Consider the following 21,402-nt stretch of genomic DNA (forward strand, 5'->3'; position numbering starts at 1 on the left):
GGGACCACTACTGGGGGCACTGCATACTGAGGGTACTGTATAAGGGGCACTACTGGGATCCTGCATATTCGGGACCACTACTGGGGGCACTGCATAGGGGGGACTGTATAAGGGGCACTGCATTAAGGTGCATATGGAATGGAAAGGAATGTTCCCAAAAAAGGATTGTGTGTCATGTTGACACGCCCCATTTTTCAGCGCCCACTTTTCGTCGTGTTATTAAAAGCAGTAGTAATTTAAATGAGACGCTAACATTCGGAACATGGCAGTATCATCATCAGTCAAGCTAAGAGAAGCAAAAGCCAGTTTAAAATTGTATGGAAACAATAAATATTACTATTCTACCTTAAACATATAGAGGTGAAAATAGATGTAACCAATGGATCTGGAATGAGCTGTGAAAGTAATACGTTTCAGCAACAGTGTTTCCAATTCGCGGTAATACTACTGTATCCACAGCAAGCCAGCTTGGTTTAAACTGCACACTGAGGCCCTCATTCAGAGCCGGACGCTCTGAGCAGAGCGCACGCTCTGAATGAGGGCCGTCCTCCATAATTATGGAGCGTCCTCCTGGACGCTTGTATAGCTGTGGGTCACCACCCACAGCCTATACGAGCGTGCAGGTTGATGGCCGCGATGGTCTGTGAGACTGCGGTTGAGTTTCTCAACCGCAAGGCCCGGAGTGATTTTGGCTCTATCAGAGCCAAAATCACTCCCACTGACATCACTAGTGATGTCAGTGGGCCGGCTTCTGACGGCAAGCCTTCCCTTGGGAACGCCCCCATCTGGGAGGCATGCCCCCGGCATGCCCACCAAAGGGGGCGTGCTGTCAATCAACATCGACAGCATGCCCCCTTTGATCAGACACAACGAGCGAAGGAAAGTCCTTCGCTCGTCGCGTCTGGCGCATGCGCACGACGGAGCTCCCTCCGTCGTTCGCATGCGCAGTGCACACCATCGACCCACTTGCGAGCGGACAGCCGCTTGCGAGTGGGTCTGAATCAGGTCCTGATACTCCTTTTATACCGACTTAAAAATCCCAGGTTGATGCACGTGAATGCGCATCAACCCAGGATTTTTGTCAGTGTAAATGGATCCAGCATGGATCAGGGGATCCAACTCAGGTAGCTTGAAGGTTTGGCCACAGGTCGTTCCCATGCCACCCTGCAGTGTATACAGCGCGATCCGGGTCCTGATGACCCGGATCGTGGCGCATGCTACCCGATTGGGTGGCTTCAATGACGGTTGGAGTTGACATGATTTACAAGCATCCACCGCAACCAGGGCCTGCCCGACCAATGCGCAGCCTTGGATGAACATACATCTCTGAATCATGCCCTTAGTTTTTATATGTACATAGAGTGCTGGTCTCCTACAATTACATTTTATATATATATATATATATATATATATAATCACATGGTCACATTTGGTTACCTCAGTATCCCTGCCCAGCTCCTCATCCTCCCTCTAACACCCCCTCAGTGTCCCTGCCCTCACTCTCCCTGTAACTCCCCCTCAGTATTCCTGCACCCATCCTCCCTGTACCTCCCCCCTCAGTTTCCCTGCCCCTACCCTCCCTGCAACTTCCTCTTGAATGTCCCTGTCCTCATCCTCCCTGTAACGCCCCCTAAGTATTCCTGCACCCACCCTCCCTGTAACTTCTCCTCAGTATCAATGCCCCCACCCTCCCTGTAACTCCCCCTCAGTGTCTCCCTCCTCACCCTCCTTGTAATGCCCTCTAAGTGTCTCTGCTCTCACCCTCCCTGTAACTCTCACCTTAGTGTCCCTGCCCTCATCCTCCCTGTAACTCCCCCTCAGTCCCTACCCTCACCTTCATTGTAATATTACCTCAATGTCTCTACCTTCACCCTCCATGTAACTCCCCCTCAGTTTCCCTGCCCTCAAGAGTGATGATTCGGGGACGTGTCACAAAGCCACGCCAATTACCCAGTCATCCACGGCCCCTTTCCAGGAGCAAGCACGCCTAAGGCATGTGCAGGGAAGTCATTCCTGCACTTCAGAGCCTTGCCCTACCCGTGCACTAGTGTGAACACTAATAGAGACAAGGTTAGAAATCTTTGCTGCCTAAATATGATCAATGATCACAAACATAGTGGCAAACTTCCAAGGTAACATACGTTCTGGCAATGGGATGGAACTGGGACCACCCATTACCAAAAGTCTAGTTTCGCCTATGCCTATAATATACAATAAGGTGGCAAAAACAAGCATATTAGCTGATAATAATAATATTAGTATGCACTACGAATAGGGAATAGGAGTTTCAACATCAGTGGTTGAAAAAATTAATTTCTGTGCAGGACAATCCTCTTCGCCCGTGTTTTTCAAAAACTCAAGTCTGGATCATCATGAACAATTAGCCAGTGTTGTTCTGCTGTCTTCATGATCCTTTTGCTAGATTACATAAATGTATTAACCCATAATATCTTGTTATTCACTTTTTTGTTGGTAGTTAACTACTAGTTTTCTGAAGCATGTCAGATTTAGGGATGGCAAGCACCTCAGCTTTAGATTCAAGAAGAACTTTAGGATTGTAGCCTCTTGCAACGAATTTAGAAACAATCAAATCCATTTTCTGTATAGCATCCTGTTGGTTACTGCAAATTCTGTAAATTCTCAATAAGGTGGAAATATACTAGGGGTATATTTATCAAGGGTTGGAGAGAGATAAAGCAGAGAGAGATAAAGTACAAAACAATCAGTTCCTAACTGTAAATTTACAGGAGGATGGGGGAGATGTACTAAAGCTGGGTACACACTGATGATTGTTAAGTGCATACACACTTACCAATCATCTGCCTGATGTGTTGTGCCTGACATCACAACCAGTGACGTGCAGTGAGGTCAATGGCTGGAGAGGCACACAAGTATAAAAACAGTTTTTATATCAAAAATCTGGAGCGTGACTGGGAGTATGATAGGGGAGGGAGCATCACAACCTCCCCTGCCTACCCTAATTGCATGTCCCTGATCACAACTGGGCATCCATTTACATGTGCCCGCCCTATTGTGATGTCAGTCACCAGCAGCCTCTGCAGCAAGTGTACGGGAGGTCGGCTAACCACACATACACACAGCACTGTGTGCCGATATATCTGCAGATCCATCGGCTGTGCTGCAATATGTCTGTGACTGACGTCGTTCACAGACATATCGCTGGTACACACCCGCCGACGCGCCCAATTGAATGGCCGATATATTGCCAAGTGTGTACCCAACATAAGCCTTGGAGACAGATACAGTGGAAAGAGAGATATAGGGCCTGAGCAATCATGGATTGCAATTGCAACCGTGTATGGAGATCGGCTGATGGCGCGTACTGTGCATGTGTATGCATTGCAGTGAGCGTGCGTAAATTAGCATTGCGATCGCCCACGCAGATACAAAGCCATCACAGAGTGAGTGACATCAAGTCAGCATTTGGGTTGGTGACAGAGGAGTGGTCATAGAAACGCAGGCGTACCTGTCAGTGTGAACGCCGTTACTTGGGTGTGCATAAATTAGCCACTGCGTGTGACAAGGTTAGCAATTTCTAAATCAGGTCAGATCTGTTGTAATTGTGCGTGAGGGGCCGTTGTTACTCAATGGTACCGATTTATACGCAGGATTGCAAGGTGTTACAGATGTGCAAAAGCGGTATGGGGCATCCTTATGCTAGCTTTGGGCGTCTCTATACTAGCTTTGCAATTTCAGTCATTAGCATATTTTCGCAGCAGACCTGCGTGTGTAACAGCAGCTGTGATCGCAAAAGCGATCCATAGTGAATCAGTACCATAGTACCAACCAATCAGCTCCTAACTTCTCTTTACAGGCTGTGTTTGAAAATGATAGTTAGGAGCTGATTGGTTGGTACTTTATCTTTCTCTATTTTATCTCTCTCCAAGGCTTAGTACATATACCCCCCCCCCCCATTGAGATATGGGAAAATCTTAATTAGGGCTGCCAGATGATGGTGAGATGCTTGAGGGAGGGTGTTACAATATGTGGGTTTCTGATATAATGATGTTTGTAAAGTTTCACCATTTTATTTAATCTTGGAAGTGTTTTTCCATGTCACTGATTTTGTAGGTGAATTTAATTTATCGACTGCAATATTCATGAAGTTAAGAGCAGCAAGTAGTTGGTTCATGCTGTCAGACAATAGAATGATGATATTGTCTATATATCTTGTAAGGAACTATGGACCTCATTCAGACCCGCTCGCAAGTGCTGTGGGTTCGCAAGCGGGTCAATGTTTAGGCAATTGTTTAGAAATTCTCTCGCTCCGAAGCTCACTACAAAAGGGGCGGCTGTCGATTGTGATTGGCAGCTCACCCTGTTTTGTAGGCATGGTGGGGGGGGTGGTTTCACAAATGGAGGCGTACCTTAAGGAACGCATGCCATTTTGTGGGCGGCCGCACTGACATCAGCAGTGATGTCAGTGGGGAGCTTCCTGCTCGATCAGAGCAGGAAGCTCCCGGGGGCTTGCAGTTGCCGAGACCCAACCTTAGGGTCTTGTTGCAAGCCCCGATGGTCTTGACCATCGCGACCATCAACCTGGTCGGTTGCTAAAGCTGTGGGTGGTAACCCACAGCTTAGCTAGCGACCAGGAGGAAGCACTTCAAAAGAGAAGCGGCCGCCCACATTCAGAACGAGCGCTCGCATTATGCGAGTGCCTCTGAATGAGGGCCAATAAGTGTTCCACAGGGACAGACTGGGGCAGTCCCCCTGTACACGCACACACAAAAGAGGCGTGATCTTGGTTACATCTCAGGGGGCGTGTCACAAGTCACAGGGCCTGGCCTCACGGCACACCCCCAACTTTCAGTATCCCAGCAGAGCAGAGCGCCAGGAGGCGGAGATGCTTGACCAGGGTTTAAGTACAGACCGGCCCATCTAGCCAGTGGCCCTTCTGGAATTTGCCAGAAGTGCCATATGGGCAGTCCGGCCCTCATGTTCCATAATCCAAGGTTGTGTGAAGAAAAGATCTTTTTCAACATCGAACATAAAGCAGTTTGCGTAAGATGGAGCTACGCATGAGCCCGTCGCACAACCTTGTAGCTGTAGAAAGTAATTCCCGTCAAGCAGAAAAAAAAATTGTATTAGGGTTAACTCAAGTAAATTAATATAAAATGAAATGTCAGGACCAGTTTACTTCAAATTATTTATATAAAAAAAAAAGAACAATGAGGATCTTAAGGTGCACTTCAGGGGGTAAATTTACTAAGAATCGATTTGGTCCCGATTTGTTCTGTTTTTCAACTCAGATAGGATCGATCAAAAACTGACATTTCTTTCACAAAAAAATCGGGAATTTACCAAGCTCCCGGTACTGACAGGATTGTTTTGATTGATGGGGTATTTGGTCAATCCTGTCTGATTTGAAGTCCCGATTTAAACGGACGAATTTGTCTCCTGAACAAGCAGCCTGCACATATCAGTGAAATATGTGAAGACTGTTTGTTCTTTTTTTTATTTTTAGGGTAAAATTTTTCCCCCCAAAAGGCTAACCAGCCTCGGACTTGCCAGCCTGTACTGGTACCTAAAATTATGGGGAACAAAACGTGTAGGGTTCCACCGTAAATTAGGTACCAACACCAGGCTGCAGGGCCAGTCCTGGTTTTAATTATAGGGGGGGAAAATTGCATAGGGCTCCCCCTATAATTAAAACCAGCACTGGACCCTTTCTAGCGGTGGGCTGATGCCACAGCCAGGGGAGCCCTTTCACCAGGCCCCCCCAGCCGCAGCATCAGTCCTGACCGCTAGTCAGCCCAAGTCAGGGATCCCTGGGGAGTTGGGGACGCCCCCAATAAAGGGCTCCCCCTCTCCAGGGCACCCCTGGCCTAATCTTATAGCCCGGGGCTATCCCCACCACCCCTGGGCGGTGGGTGGCGGGTTGATAGTGTATGTAGTGTGTAAAAAATAGAATTAACATTTACAGTGGAACTACAGGTCCCAGCAAGCCTCCCCCGCAAGTTGGTACTTGGAGAACCACAAGTACCAGCATGCGGGGCATTAAGGGCCCACTGGTACTTGTAGTTCACCTGTAAAGAAATGTGTAATAAATCATACAACACACACACTGTGAAAGTACAGTTTTATTGCATACAAATACACACACACACACACACACACACACACACATACTCACCTATATTACCAGGAGCGTCCCCTTGTCCAAAGTAGGCATCCAAAATCATACATCCACTGTGTCCCTATTGTTCTTATTATCCTCCTTGGTATTGGAGATTATATTAACCAGTGCTTAAGTCACGTAATTGTGCTAATAATATGATATATAGAACCATATAATCAATATCACATGCTTCTTATATTGTAATGGGATTTCCCTATATGCTATTTTAGAGAATATCCTTTCCAATACACATGAGTTACTTGTATTGCAACATAAGATACAATGTTTCTTTAGAAATTGTGCTGATACTACAGTATGTCTCTTGCTAACTATATAATGCACAAATCAATTATCTAGTAGGTTCATTCCACACCCCAAAAAGATATTTATAGAACTACCACTGATATAAATCTTGCTGATAATGCGTGTGTAGTTTTAACATTAGTTTTCACGGTATCACAGGCATGTGAGAAGCAGTATGGAACAGCTGGTATATTCGGCTAATCTGCATTAACCTTGTGGTCTCTCATCAGTCCAGAGATCTTCATTTTTCACAGTAGTAGAGATATACTACCCTCGTAGTCACATGAACCTGTCAGATATTATTCCCTGTGGTGTTAATCAAACATTTGTTCTGTCAGCAAGAAGGGTGTAATCATCTGTATGTCTCCCTTCCAAGTATGACGTTTGTATGCAGCCGACAACGTGGGGGTAGTTATGGTGCATACACATAGTCAGATCAGACAACAATCAGATATCGTTGTCTGATCGTCCTACATATGCTGGATGATCGTTTATCGAACATCCAGCACATGCACCAACCTCTCAACTACTATAACGACCCTCGATCAAAGATTGAGGGTCCCTATAGTAACCAGGCTAACCTGGTCGATATCGACCAGGTTTGCTTGCATGCATGGGCGATGGGCGATATTGACCATCCGTGCCCGCACATCGACCATCGATTGGTTGTTTGACGGGGCCAGAAACTAGTCGATTTGAACGATAACTATATATATTTATATCGTTATCGTTCAAATCGACCAGGGAAATCTGACATTGTGTATGCACCATTAGACTTCAATCTAGGGATTTCTTATGTGCATTAGTCCTAATGTTATTAACCCTTAATGATAGGAGTTTGTGCCTGTATTTATTATCACCCTGTTGTGTACTGTGTGTTTTCAGCCACACGTTGTATTAGGGAATAGTCACAAGCACAAGTGTTAGCGTGATCCTCGTGTCAGCCTGGCCGCAGGGTAGATTCCCTGTTCCCTCACTGGGCCGGCCCTGGCAGTGTGATCGCATCTCACATATGGGGCCAAATGTAATAGATAGTCAGTTTTAGTAACAGTACAAACTCGCACTTTCTCGCACTTTTAAAAAGTGCGAGTTTGTACTGAAACTCGCAAATTCAATAGCCTGCGAACTTTTCAGCTCGAGGCTACTGCATTTGCGAGTGCAGGCGAGTTTAGGACTATGTAAACTGACACCTTTTAATGCGAGTAGCATTAAAAGGTGCGAGTTTTAGAGAAGCCATCACAGATCAGTGAGATCCGTGATGGCTTCTGTGTGTGTTAAAAAAACAAAAACGTGCACCCTCTCCCCAAAAGCATAACCAGCCCCGGGCTTTATAAAGCCTGTTCTGGTTCTAAAAATACAGGGGCCAAAATGCGTAGGGGGCCCCTGTATATTAAGAACCAGCACAGGGCTTTGTTGAGCTGGTCCTGGTTCTGGAAAATCAGGGGACAAAACGAGTAGGGGTCCCCTGAAAATTCCTGAACCAGCACCGAACTCTTTCTAGCAGGGGGATAATGCCACAGCCAGGGAAAACCTTTCACCGGTTTCCCCGACCAAAGCATTATCCCTGACTGCTAGTCAGTCCAGGCCGGGGATCCCTGGGGAGTTGGGTGCTCCCCCAATAAAGGGGTACTCCTCTCCAGGGCACCCCAGGCCTAGACTGATAGCCCGGGGCTATCCCTGGCACCCTAGGGCGGTGGGTGCCGGGTTGATAGTGTAAAGTGAAAGTGTAAAATTTAATTTACCATATTGTCTTTATTTGTAGAACCACAAGTACCAGCAAGCCTCCCCTGCATGCTGGTATTTGGAGAACCACAAATACCAGCATGCGGGGCATTACGGGCCCGCTGGCACTCGTAGTTCCACAACTAAAGAAATACGTAAAAAAACAAACTTACACCGTGAAAGTATAATTTTAATAAAACATACATGCACACTCACACTCACACTCACACATACTCACCTATTATCCGAAGTAATGATAATAGGTGAGTATGTGTGAGTGTGAGTGTGAGTGTGCATGTATGTTTTATTAAAATTATACTTTCACGGTGTAAGTTTGTTTATTTACGTATTTCTTTAGTTGTGGAACTACGAGTGCCAGCGGGCCCGTAATGCCCCGCATGCTGGTATTTGTGGTTCTCCAAATACCAGCATGCAGGGGAGGCTTGCTGGTACTTGTGGTTCTACAAATAAAGACAATATGGTAAATTTAATTTTACACTTTCACTTTACACTATCAACCCGGCACCCACCGCCCTAGGGTGCCGGGGATAGCCCCGGGCTATCAGTCTAGGCCTGGGGTGCCCTGGAGAGGGGAACCCCTTTATTGGAGGGGTACCCAACTCCCCAGGGATCCCCGGCCTGGACTGACTAGCAGTCAGGGATAATGCTTTGGTCGGGGAAACCGGTGAAAGGTTTTCCCTGGCTGTGGCATTATCCCCCTGCTAGAAAGAGTTCGGTGCTGGTTCAGGAATTTTCAGGGGACCCCTACTCGTTTTGTCCCCTGATTTTCCAGAACCAGGACCAGCTCAACAAAGCCCTGTGCTGGTTCTTAATATACAGGGGCCCCCTACGCATTTTGTCCCCTGTATTTTTAGAACCAGAACAGGCTTTATAAAGCCCGGGGCTGGTTATGCTTTTGGGGAGGGGGTGCACGTCATTTTTTTTTTATTTAAACACATTTTACATAAGTACACACAGAAACATGTACATATCTCATGGATATGTGCATGTTTCTGTGTTAATCTGACCTGCGCAGGATGTACTCGCTAGCCTGAAGCAGGTCTATTATTTGGGGACTTTTGGTATCTTTTTTTTTGCGAGTCTGAAACAGACACTCTATTACATTGGGCGAGTTGATTGTTTTCAATGTGAAAACATCTGGAATGCGAGTTTGAGAATGGAGAGTTTTAGTAACTCTGAAAAATGGGAGTTTTAGTGTACAGACACCCTATTACATTGGAGAGTTGTGAAAAATTGCGAGTTTAGCACCAAACTCGCCATTTACCAAAACAGACACCCTATTACATTTGGCCCATGGTCTTTCTGTTCCGCTTTATTTATTAACCACATGCAACTTTCTACAAATACATTTGCTAATTCACCTGCATATGGACACAGTGGATGTGCTGCCAATGCGCATTTCGCCCCTAAGGCTTTCTCAAGGCAAACAGATTCCCCTCCCCCTATAAAGTCCAATCACAGACCTGCTGCTTGGCAGCAGTGACTGGTAATCTTAAACTTACATGCCCTGCAAGCAAGGTGTAAATTATGTGAGGGATCACCAAATGGGAGCAGTTTCAAATGGACTGGGAGAAAAAGTCTAAATATTATTCCGGCCCATACTGTCCCTACTAATACCACTGATTATATTCCAAGTGCTTTGTAGTCACTATTTGTAAGTAAAAAGTCTGCAATAAAAGGAATAACCTTGTTATGTCCAGTCACTACATTGGACGTGATAAAATAGACCCAGTGTTCCACAGTGACCTATCATGAAGACAATAGCCAAATTCAGTATTTGATACAATTGAATATGAAAATGAAAGAATTCCAACCATATCCCTTAGAAACGCCCAATAGTTATGAGCAGTCCAACCTATCTAATAATACAACTTAACAGCAATGATATTTTAAATTGACAGCTGTGACAGATGAATGCCAAGGGCAAAATTTACTAAGCAGCGGTTTGACGGCGGTTTCTATTCTATTCTAAACCCCGGCGGTTTGGTGGCGGTTTCTATTCTATTCTAAACCCATGGGGTTTGGTGGCGGTTTTGCAGCGGTTTCTAAATGACAGCCCTGTTCTATTCTATTCTAAAATGTGTTTTGATGGCACTTTTGCAGTGGTTTTGGCCTTAGTAAATCTGCAGGTATCAAAACTGCCGCCAAACCACAGTCAAAACACATTTTAGAATAGAACAGAACAGGGCTGTCATTTAGAAACCGCTGCAAAACCGCCCCCAAACCCCCGGGGTTTAGAATAGAATAGAAACCGCCACCAAACGGCCGGGGTTTAGAATAGAATCGAAACTGCCGTCAAACCACCACTTAGTAAATTTTGCCCCATATCTCCAGGGATGAATATTCCCCAAAAAATATTATTTCAGCGGATAACTACATGTGGTATATGTGTTACTTTTTATATTATAAACTCACATATAAAGCTGGCCATACACATGATGATAGTGGTATCTGGTTTGTTCATTTTCATAATTTCCTTACAAATTGACTGCACATTGTACATTGTGTGCTACCATCAAATTATTATATTTCAAGATCAACACCTCAGATATGAAGTTGTTTGACGTAAAATCACGTGAGCTGATCACGCATGTGAGGACATCAGCTAAACTCCGACCTGGTTCACCTTAGATAATTAGTAGTTCTGTCAAGAGGAACAATTCATATCACTCAGTGATCTATATTGCAAATAAATTTTAGATTACTAGTACCATTATAGAATGAGTAAAGGCCCTGATTCAGAGCCGGACACTCTGACCAGAGCGCTCGCTCTGAATCAGGGCCCACCTCCATAAATATGGAGCGTCCTCCTGGACGCTCGTATAGCTGTGGGTCACCACCCACAGCATATACGAGCGTGCAGGATGATGGTCGCGATGGTCATTGACCATCGCGACCATCGCCACTGCGAGCAGAAGCCTGCGGTTGAGTTTCTCAACCGCAAGGCCAGGAGTGATTTTGGCTCTATCAGAGCCCAAATCACTCCCACTGACATCACTAGTGATGTCAGTGGGGCCGGCTTCTGATGGTAGGCGTTCCCTTGGGAACGCCTCCGTCTGGCAGGCACGCCCCCGGCACGCCCACCAAAGGGGGCATGCAGTCAATCAACAACGACAGCACGCCCCCTTTGATCAGACACTAAGAGCGAAGGAAAGTCCTTCGCTTGTCGCGTCTCGCGCATGCGCACGACGGAGCTCCCTCCGTCGTGCGCATGCGCAGTGCAGACCATCGACCCACTTGCGAGCGGACAGCTGTTCGCGAGTGGGTCTGAATCAGGGCCAAAGCTAGTTGATATTGATTTATGCTAAATTAGATATATATATATATATATATATATATTTATATACTGCATCTAAGCTGAATAACATACAGACAATTAGACATTCTGGCCAATTTAACATATGATATGTCAACCTTCCGTCCATGTCGGCATTCTGAATGTTGACTTTCAAAACATGCTAACATTTTATCTTTCATAAAGCATATATTTCTTTTTGAGTCAAAATCTGACTGTAGCTGTCTATGGAATATAGATACAATATGTTGTAAATGTAAAGTTAATCTAATATTATGTTCTATGTAAATTCTGTTTACATACATGAATTGCAATGCTTACTCCCATAATTTATAATAATAAAACCTCTGTTCCTTCAACAGGATAATGGGGCCTATTCATCATCACTTATTTTTCACAAAAGCAGGTGAAAATTAACATTTTGACATACTTTTGTGAAAAGTAAGTGTCGGGACTATTCATCAAGTTCCGAAAAAGCTCAGCTGCAGAGCACCGCAGCTTAGCTCTGGGGCACTGCAAACATGTGGCCCGGCTCACTGAAAGAAGAAAGGTGAGGCGAGCTAAGGGTAAGGAGGGGGGCCGAACACCCCTGGGGGGGGCGGGCATCTGCACAGCGGGGAGGGGGGTTGAACTTCCGCTTGTGAGATCGGACACCCGCGGGGTGGGAGGGGGGGCCATACAACCGCGGTGGTGAGGGAGGGGGGCCTAATCGTACACCCACATGGGGGAGGGGGGAAAGTGAAGTCCACAGCCTGTTTTCAATCTGCGCATGCGCAGCTTGAAGACAGGCAGTGAAAAGTTTCACACCCCTGAAAAAGTGCTTCTTAGAAACAGTAGTTTTTCGGAGGTGATAGTTTAGAACAGAAGGCATGATGAATGCCTCCTAAACTGTGTTTGAAATTGCAGCGAGTTCAAACCATAATTATCACATGTGATAATTATATTTTGATGAATAGGCCCCTTAATCTGTTATTGCAAGCTCATCTTTATGGTGAAGAATGGCCACGGTTCTTTGCTACAGTACCCTAGAAGTCATGGCAGTGGCGTAACTATAGAGGGTGCAAGGGGTGCACTTGCATCACACTTGCCAACTCTCCCTGATTCAGGGCCGGATTAACAATGGGGCGGGTGGAGCTCCAACTCCAGGCCCCCAGTTAAAAATAGGCCCAGAGCATCTGCAGGGCAGCCGGTGACAGTAAAAAAATATTTTCCTGCTACACTAGCAGTCTGGGGAGCAGCAGCCGCCCAAGACCCGCCCACTGAATCCGGAGCCTTGAACCCCCATTTGCCCTCCCACCGGCGGTACTTGATCAATGAACAGTAAACATTGGTGGTGCAGTGGAAGGCTTCATAAGCCCTCACTGCACTGTGCACTGGGCTCCTTCTCTGCTCCACGTGACGTCACTCGAGTGCCACCAGTCCTGCTACAGATGACCGATGCCAGCAACTAGATCAGCTCCGTGAAGGCAGTGAGGGACTCTGGGTGTCAGTGATCAAGACTAAGCTGTGCAGCTGCTGCTGCTATTCGGGGACGGGCTGCTGCTGTACAGGAACTGGTGTCCGTGTCCTCTGAAAAGGTATGCCCCCACTGTGAGTGCTGTGCTACTGACCAAAGACTTTAACAATGGTATTGTGATATATAATTTGTATATGTGTATAAATATATATATATATAAATATATATATATATATATATATTACACACACAGACACATTATATATATATATATATATATATATATATATATATATATTAGGGGTGTGCACCGGCCACTTTTCGTGTTTTGTGTTTTGGTTTTGGATCTGGATCTTTCTTCGTGTTTTGGATCTGGATTGGTTTTGCCAAAACCACCCTTCCGTGTTTTGGGTTCTGGGTTTTGTGTTTTGGATCTGTATTTTTTTGAAAAAAAGCATAAAAACAGCTAAAATCACAGAATTTGTAGGTTTTTCTGCTCCTATGCTATTATTAACCTCAATAACCTTAATTTCCACTCATTTCCAGTCTATTCTGAACACCTCACACCTCACAAGAGTGTTTTTATGTCCAAAAGGTTGCACCGAGGTAGCTGGATGACTATGCTAAGCGACACGAGTGGGCGGCACAAACACGTGACCCATCTAGGCGTGATACTGCAGTGGCAGACAGGATGGCAGTTTGAAAAACTAGGCCCCAAACTGTACATAATGCAAAGAAAAAAAAGAGGTGCAAGATGGAATTGTCCTTGGGCCCTCCCACCCACCCTTATGTTGTATAAACAGGACATGCACACTTTAACAAACCAATCATTTCAGCGCCAGGGTCTGCCACACAACTGTGGCTGAAATGATTGGTTCGTTTGGGCCCCCACAAAACAAGCTGGCAATTAATCTGTCCCTGCACAAACTGGCTCTACGGAGGCAAGATGTCATCCTCATCCTCCTCATCCACCGATTCCTCACACTATTCAGTGTGTACATCCTCATCCTCACAGAGTATTAATTCGTCCCTGCTGGAACCACAGGTCCCTCTGTACGTTCTGGAGGCTGGTCTCCATGGAAGAGTTGATAATTCATTTTATGAACATCATCTTCTCCACATTTTGTGGAAGCAACCTCCTACGCCTTTCGCTGACAAGGTTCCCGGCTGCACTAAACACTCTTTCGGAGTACACACTGGAGGGGGGGCAACTCAGGTAAAATAGAGCCAGTTTGTACAGGGACCTCCAAATTGCTTCTTTTTCCTGCCAGTACAGGTACGGGCTGTCTGACATGCCTACTTGGATGCTGTCACCGATGTAATCCTTTAACAGACAGACGCACGCTTGTCGCTGCTGCTTTAAGGATGCAGGTGCGGCTACAGCCCACACAATTCACAAAGACAGAAAAAAGAAGAATATTTTTATTGTTTGTGTAGCACACTTTGAGGGTGTCACCACCCTTTAACAGACAGACGCACGCTTGTCGCTGCTGCTTTGAGGATGCAAGTGCGGCTACATCGCACACAAGTCACAAACACATTAAAAAAATAGTTTTTATTTTTTGGAGCACTTTGAGAGTTACACCACCCTTTAACAGACAGACGCACGCTTGTCGCTGCTGCTTTAAGGATGCAGGTGCGGCTACAGCCCACACAATTCACAAAGACAGAAAAAAGAAGAATATTTTTATTGTTTGTGTAGCACACTTTGAGGGTGTCACCACCCTTTAACAGACAGACGCACGCTTGTCGCTGCTGCTTTGAGGATGCAAGTGCGGCTACATCGCACACAAGTCACAAACACATTAAAAAAAAAAATTTATTTTTTGGAGCACTTTGAGAGTTACAACACCCTTTAACAGACAGACGCACGCTTGTCGCTGCTGCTTTGAGGATGCAAGTGCGGCTACATCGCACACAAGTCACAAACACATTTAAAAAAAAAATTATTTTTTGGAGCACTTTGAGAGTTACAACACCCTTTAACAGACAGACGCACGCTTGTCGCTGCTGCTTTGAGGATGCAAGTGCGGCTACATCGCACACAAGTCACAAACACATTAAAAAAAAATTTTTATTTTTTGGAGCACTTTGAGAGTTACAACACCCTTTAACAGACAGACGCACGCTTGTCGCTGCTGCTTTGAGGATGCAAGTGCGGCTACATCGCACACAAGTCACAAACACATTAAAAAAAAAAATTATTTTTTGGAGCACTTTGAGAGTTACAACACCCTTTAACAGACAGACGCACGCTTGTCGCTGCTGCTTTAAGGATGCAGGTGCGGCTACAGCCCACACATTTCACAAAGACCGAAAAAAAAAGAACAATATTTTAATTGTTTGTGTAGCACACTTTGAGGGTGTCACCACCCTTTAACAGACAGACGCACGCTTGTCGCTGCTGCTTTGAGGATGCTGGTGGAATCTAGACGGGATTTGGAACCGAGGACACACTACCTCCATCAATTGTCTAAATCCCACTGCACTAATGGCGGATACCGGACGCACGTCTAACACCAACATAGCAGTCAAGGCCTCAGTTATACGTTTTGCTTCAGGATGACTGCTGTCGTACTTCATCCTCATCGCTAGGGACTGTTGGAGGGTCAATTGTTTAGTAAAAGTAGCGATGTTCCTACTTCCTCTCTGGGATGATGAACAACTCCCAGCAGCAGCAACAGCACTAGGAGGAAGTGGTTCTTGATCTTTCCCTATTTTATTTTTATCGGAGAAAGTTTGGTCCTCCATTTATGTTATATTGATATATACGTGCGGCTAAAGCGCACACAAACACAGAAAATATTTTTTTATTTTTGCTGGAGAGTAGTGCACTTTGTGGGTTACACCACCCTTTAAGAAATGAGCCAGCCGGCTCTTTACTTATGGGACACAGGCACACGCTTGGCGCTGCTCCTTTGTTGATGCACGTGCAGCCACAGTGCACACAAGTCACAAACACAGAAAATATATATTTTTTTGTTTTGGAGTGTACTTTGGGGGTTACAGCACCCTTAACGGTCAAGCCAGCTGGCCCTTTACTTATGACACAGGCGCACGCTTGGCACTACTTTGTTGATGCACGTGCGGCTACTGCGCACACAATTCACAAACACAGAAAATAATTTTTTTTTTGGTTTGGACTGGAGTGTACTTTCGGGGGTTACAGCACCCTTAACGGTCAAGCCAGCCGGCCCTTTACTTATGACACAGGTGCACGCTTGGCACTACTTTGTTGATGCTCGTGCGGCTACTGCGCACACAATTCACAAACACAGAAAATATTTTTTTTTTTGGTTTGGACTGGAGTGTACTTTCGGGGGTTACAGCACCCTTAATGGTCAAGCCAGCCGGCCCTTTACTTATGATACAGGCGCACGCTTGGCACTACTTTGTTGATGTACGTGCGGCTACTGCGCACACAATTCACAAACACAGAAAATAATTTTTTTTTTGTTTGGACTGGAGTGTACTTTCGGGGGTTACAGCACCCTTTAACGGTCAAGCCAGCCGGCCCTTTACTTATGACACAGGCGCACGCTTGGCACTACTTTGTTGATGCACGTGCGGCTACTGCGCACACAATTCACAAACACAGAAAATAAAAATTTTTTTGGTTTGGACTGGAGTGTACTTTCGGGGGTTACAGCACCCTTTAACGGTCAAGCCACCCGGCCCTTTACTTATGACACAGGCGCACGCTTGGCACTACTTTGTTGATGCACGTGCGGCTACTGCGCACACAATTCACAAACACAGAAAATAATTTTTTTTTTGGTTTGGACTGGAGTGTACTTTCGGGGGTTACAGCACCCTTAACGGTCAAGCCAGCCGGCCCTTTACTTATGACACAGGCGCACGCTTGGCACTACTTTGTTGATGCACGTGCGGCTACTGCGCACACAATTCACAAACACAGAAAATTATTTTTTTTTTGGTTTGGACTGGAGTGTACTTTCGGGGGTTACAGCACCCTTAACGGTCAAGCCAGCCGGCCCTTTACTTATGACACAGGCGCACGCTTGGCACTACTTTGTTGATGCACGTGCGGCTACTGCGCACACAATTCACACACACAGAAAATATTTTTTTTTTTGGTTTGGACTGGAGTGTACTTTCGGGGGTTACAGCACCCTTAACGGTCAAGCCAGCCGGCCCTTTACTTATGACACAGGCGCACGCTTGGCACTACTTTGTTGATGCATGTGCGGCTACAGCGCACACAATTCACAAACACAGAAAATAATTTTTTTTTTGGTTTGGACTGGAGTGTACTTTCGGGGGTTACAGCACCCTTTAACGGTCAAGCCAGCCGGCCCTTTACTTATGACACAGGCGCACGCTTGGCACTACTTTGTTGATGCACGTGCGGCTACTGCGCACACAATTCACAAACACAGAAAATATATTATTTTTTTAGCACTTGGGGGGAGCACCCCTGATGGACAGAGCACCCCCTGGACAACACTAAGGCACCCCTTTAGGACTGGGACACTGCACAGGACTTTGGAGTGGACACAGCCCCTATGGAGAACTGACTGCACAACACAGTCCAGCCAGCCCCTATGGACTTTGAAGTAGTGGACACAGCCCCTATTAACAACAGCAGCACAGCACAACACAGCCAGCCCCTATGGACTTTGAAGTAGTGGACAACAGCAGCACTACACTACACTACACTACACAGCCCTAAATCCCACCCTCCCTCTTCACTGTCCACAGCCGAGTGAGAAAATGGCGCCGACGCGGGTACCTTATATAGGATCCAAAACCCGCGAGACTCGGAAGGCGGGATGATGACGTTTTGCCTCGTTTTCAGATCCGAGTCAGGCGGGAAAAGTCGAGCCTGATACAGATACCTAGTGTTCGGATTTCAGAAATCCGAACCCGCTCACCCCTAATATATATATATATAATATACACAGTTACACACATACATACACATAAGCTGAGTCACCTTGTACTCTGTCCCACCCTCTGTTCTGGCCGCTCCCGGCCCCCTCTGCTGTTTTGCCTCTATACCAACACCCCCCCTTTGTCGCTACACCCCCACCATTCACTCAGTCCTGCCACACTCCCCATTTTCCTATCTCCACTGCCCATATTTACTCTGTCCAGCTCCCGTACTTACTTTGCCCCCGGCAGCCGGGCCACCTCTTCTGGGTCCCATCACCCTCGCAGTAGGAGCCATTGGGATGCAAGTCCAGGCTTCCACTGCACCCACACTGAGAAAATGGGGCAAACCTTACACAATTATTATGTGTGCATATAGATATGTACCAATACATATATATCTATATCTATTACATACCACCATTTCAGGATTCTATACGTTCTTTTTTTTTGGTGCATCGGCGTCTGGGCCAGATAGCATTTCACTCATAATGCATTCTAATTACCGTGGCAACCAGCCAAAAGCTTTGTGGCTGCATGCCCCCTTGGAGATTATATAAATATATATATATATATATATATATATATATATACAGTCAGGTCCATAAATATTGGGACATTGACAGAATTTTCAGATTTTGGCCTCTATTCACCACCACAATGGTTTTGAAATGAAACAAACAAGATGTGCTTTAACTGTAGACTTTCAGATTTAATTTGAGGGTAATTACATCCAAATCGAGCAGTTTTTATCTGTATATAATATAATATATATATATATATATATATATATTTAGCCTGTGTGTTTATACGCTGTCCTTGTGGATTACTCTATATAGGGAAAACCACTAGACAGTTTCGTGAAAGGATGGCCTTACACAGGTCTGCCATCCGTCTTGCCTTGCCTGGTAAAGAGAATGAACAACCTGTGGCTCGCCATTTTCGTATATGTAAACATACTTTATCTACTTTGCGATACAAAATGATAGAGCAGGTCCCAGATCATCACAGGGGGGGTGACAGAGCTAGAAAATTGTTACAAAGGGAGGCCTATTGGATTTACCGCCTTAATACTCTGCAGCCCCATGGTCTCAATGAGACAGTATCGTTAGCTTGCTTTGACTAATCTTATGTTATTTAATATTTTTGCCACTTTATCTTTAAGGTCTCTCCACTTTGTTTTAGAGATACCAAGTATATTGTAATAGCGATTTTATAGATATATATTTATTCTGCTTGATATATATATCTATACTAATTGTACATTGTCTGGATATGTTACCCACATCGAAAATACTGTTTTGATAGATCCTTTTGTATATAATTTGGTGAAGGTTCTTCACTTAATTTTGTTTCTCTGGGTTGCCATAGTGAGCGGAGCTCTGGACGTCACGTGGGCTGCGTGGTGCTACGCGATGACGTCAGACGCCCTCTCAGATGGACGGAGACGATCGCACTCGGGGTGGACTCTGTATGTTATTTAGGTAAGTGTGTTTATGTTTGTTTGTTATCTTCCTGACGAAAATCCAAAAGATTGAAACGTTGAAGTAAAGAAGTTTAGAACTTCATCTGTTTATTGATTTATTACTAAGGAGTGCCGCTGCCACCACTTTCTACACTGTATGTAGATAGAGATATAGATGCACACATTTATTTGTGTGTATATACCCCCACAGCACTAGCCATCCAACCTCCTTCTCCGCTGTGGTCACATCTCCCGTAGCGTCACACAATAGGCCCTTCATCATTTTCAGCTCCAGACCCATTGGACCTTAATCTGGCACTGCCCTGATTGTCAGGGAGACTCCCTGAAATAGTAACAATCTCCCTGAAGAGTCTAGCAATCTCCATGATTGCACCTTACCCCCATTATGAATGTTATATATAAAAATAAACAGAGATATTTACATTCAAACGTGATCGTTAGTATAATTTCCCTGCATTGGTTATAAGGCACAATGATCCCTATAGCTACATGCATTTTCTGTAATATATCAGTGTGTTTTCATCAACAAGCAGATCTTACTAACTGCTTTTGTGCTTGTTTACATTTGGATGTAAGTAAATTTTATGACCGTGCTTCAGATGTATCAGTACACGCCCACATTACCGCCGCGCTCATAGGTGTTACTTTCACAATCTCCCTGAAATACTTTTTCAAAAGTAGGCAAGTATGGCTTGCATTCAAGGTCAGCTGTGCTGTAAACTGAGATGCCAGTTTACTGCACAGTTAATTGGGGTCACAGTGCAGTGTGCAGTGTTTTGTTTAACAATGAGATCAGCTTGTGGGCTCTTTAGACCACAAAGCTGATCACAAGGGGCCGACTCCTGGCTCGGCTCTGCCTGTCAGAGCAGGAGTCGGGGAACCGGGGGAAAGCCCTAATAACGCCATCTGAAGGTGGCGTTATTATCACAGGGCTTTCCCCAGAATTGTTTCACAATATATTTTTAGTAAATCTGTGCAGGTCACATTTCCCATTACAAGCATGGGAAATGTGATCTGCTTACTAAAAATATGTGAATTGAAGGGATTGGAGTCGTTTTTGTTGCTCTTTAATATATTTATGTCATGCTAAAATAATGTTAAAAGGGTGTGGAAAGACCCGTTTTCAAATTATTTTAGTAAAAATAATGTTAATAAATGTGCCCCTATGTCACTGATCAAACTGCACACAGTATAAAACTTGTTTGCAGGTACTACTCGTATAAAGTCATGCATGACTTTGTATTATTATTTTCAACTTCACATTTAGGGGGGTATTTATACATACCTCCCAACTGTCCCGCTTTGGGTGGGACAGTCCTGATTTTCTGGGACTGTCCCGCCGTCCCACCCGTGGGCCGCAGTGTCCCGTGGTGTGGGGGGGGAGTTGGGGAGAGCAAACACTGCTGCTCTGCATAGCCGATGAGCGCATGCGCACGGCATCTTTACTGTACAGGCTGAGTCTCTGGGGGCAGCCCAGCATCTCCTGGAGTGACGAAACGGGAAGCATGCCCCGCCCCTCGTCGCTAGGCCACGTCCCACTTTCATATTCAATAATGATGGGAGGTTTGTTTATCAAAGCCGGTAGAGAGATAAAATTGTGAAAAATGAATGACCAACCAATCAGCTCCTAACTACCATTTTTTAAACACAGCCTGCAATATTTAAATTGGAAGCTGATTGGTTAGTACTTTATCACTCACAATTTTATCTCTCTCCCAGCTTTTATACATAGGCCCCATAGATTGGCGAGGCTGTAACTCAAAAAGTACTTGCTCTTTTCTTTAACTGAAAGCTTAAAGCCACTTTAGGATTGAATGTAATTTCCTATAGACATAAAGATTGTGAGAAACTGTGGCACTTAATCGGACAACACAATAGTAACATAAATAACTTAAACCACTCTGTGCATATAAAAGCATCAATAAATGCAAAACTGTCAATGAGCATCTGTTGGGAAAACATAAAAACCTGTACAGCAGCTGTTTTGTTCCTATTACTACTCATCATCTGCACATGTGTAACAGCAGCAGGCTCCCTATACGTATATCAGGCAGAGCTTCGTCAGTCACGTCATGTGGTGTACACTA

This window comes from Taudactylus pleione, unplaced genomic scaffold (assembly GCF_031769625.1).
Source record: "Taudactylus pleione unplaced genomic scaffold, aTauple2 ptg000967l, whole genome shotgun sequence".
NCBI classification, from domain to species: Eukaryota; Metazoa; Chordata; class Amphibia; order Anura; family Myobatrachidae; genus Taudactylus; species Taudactylus pleione.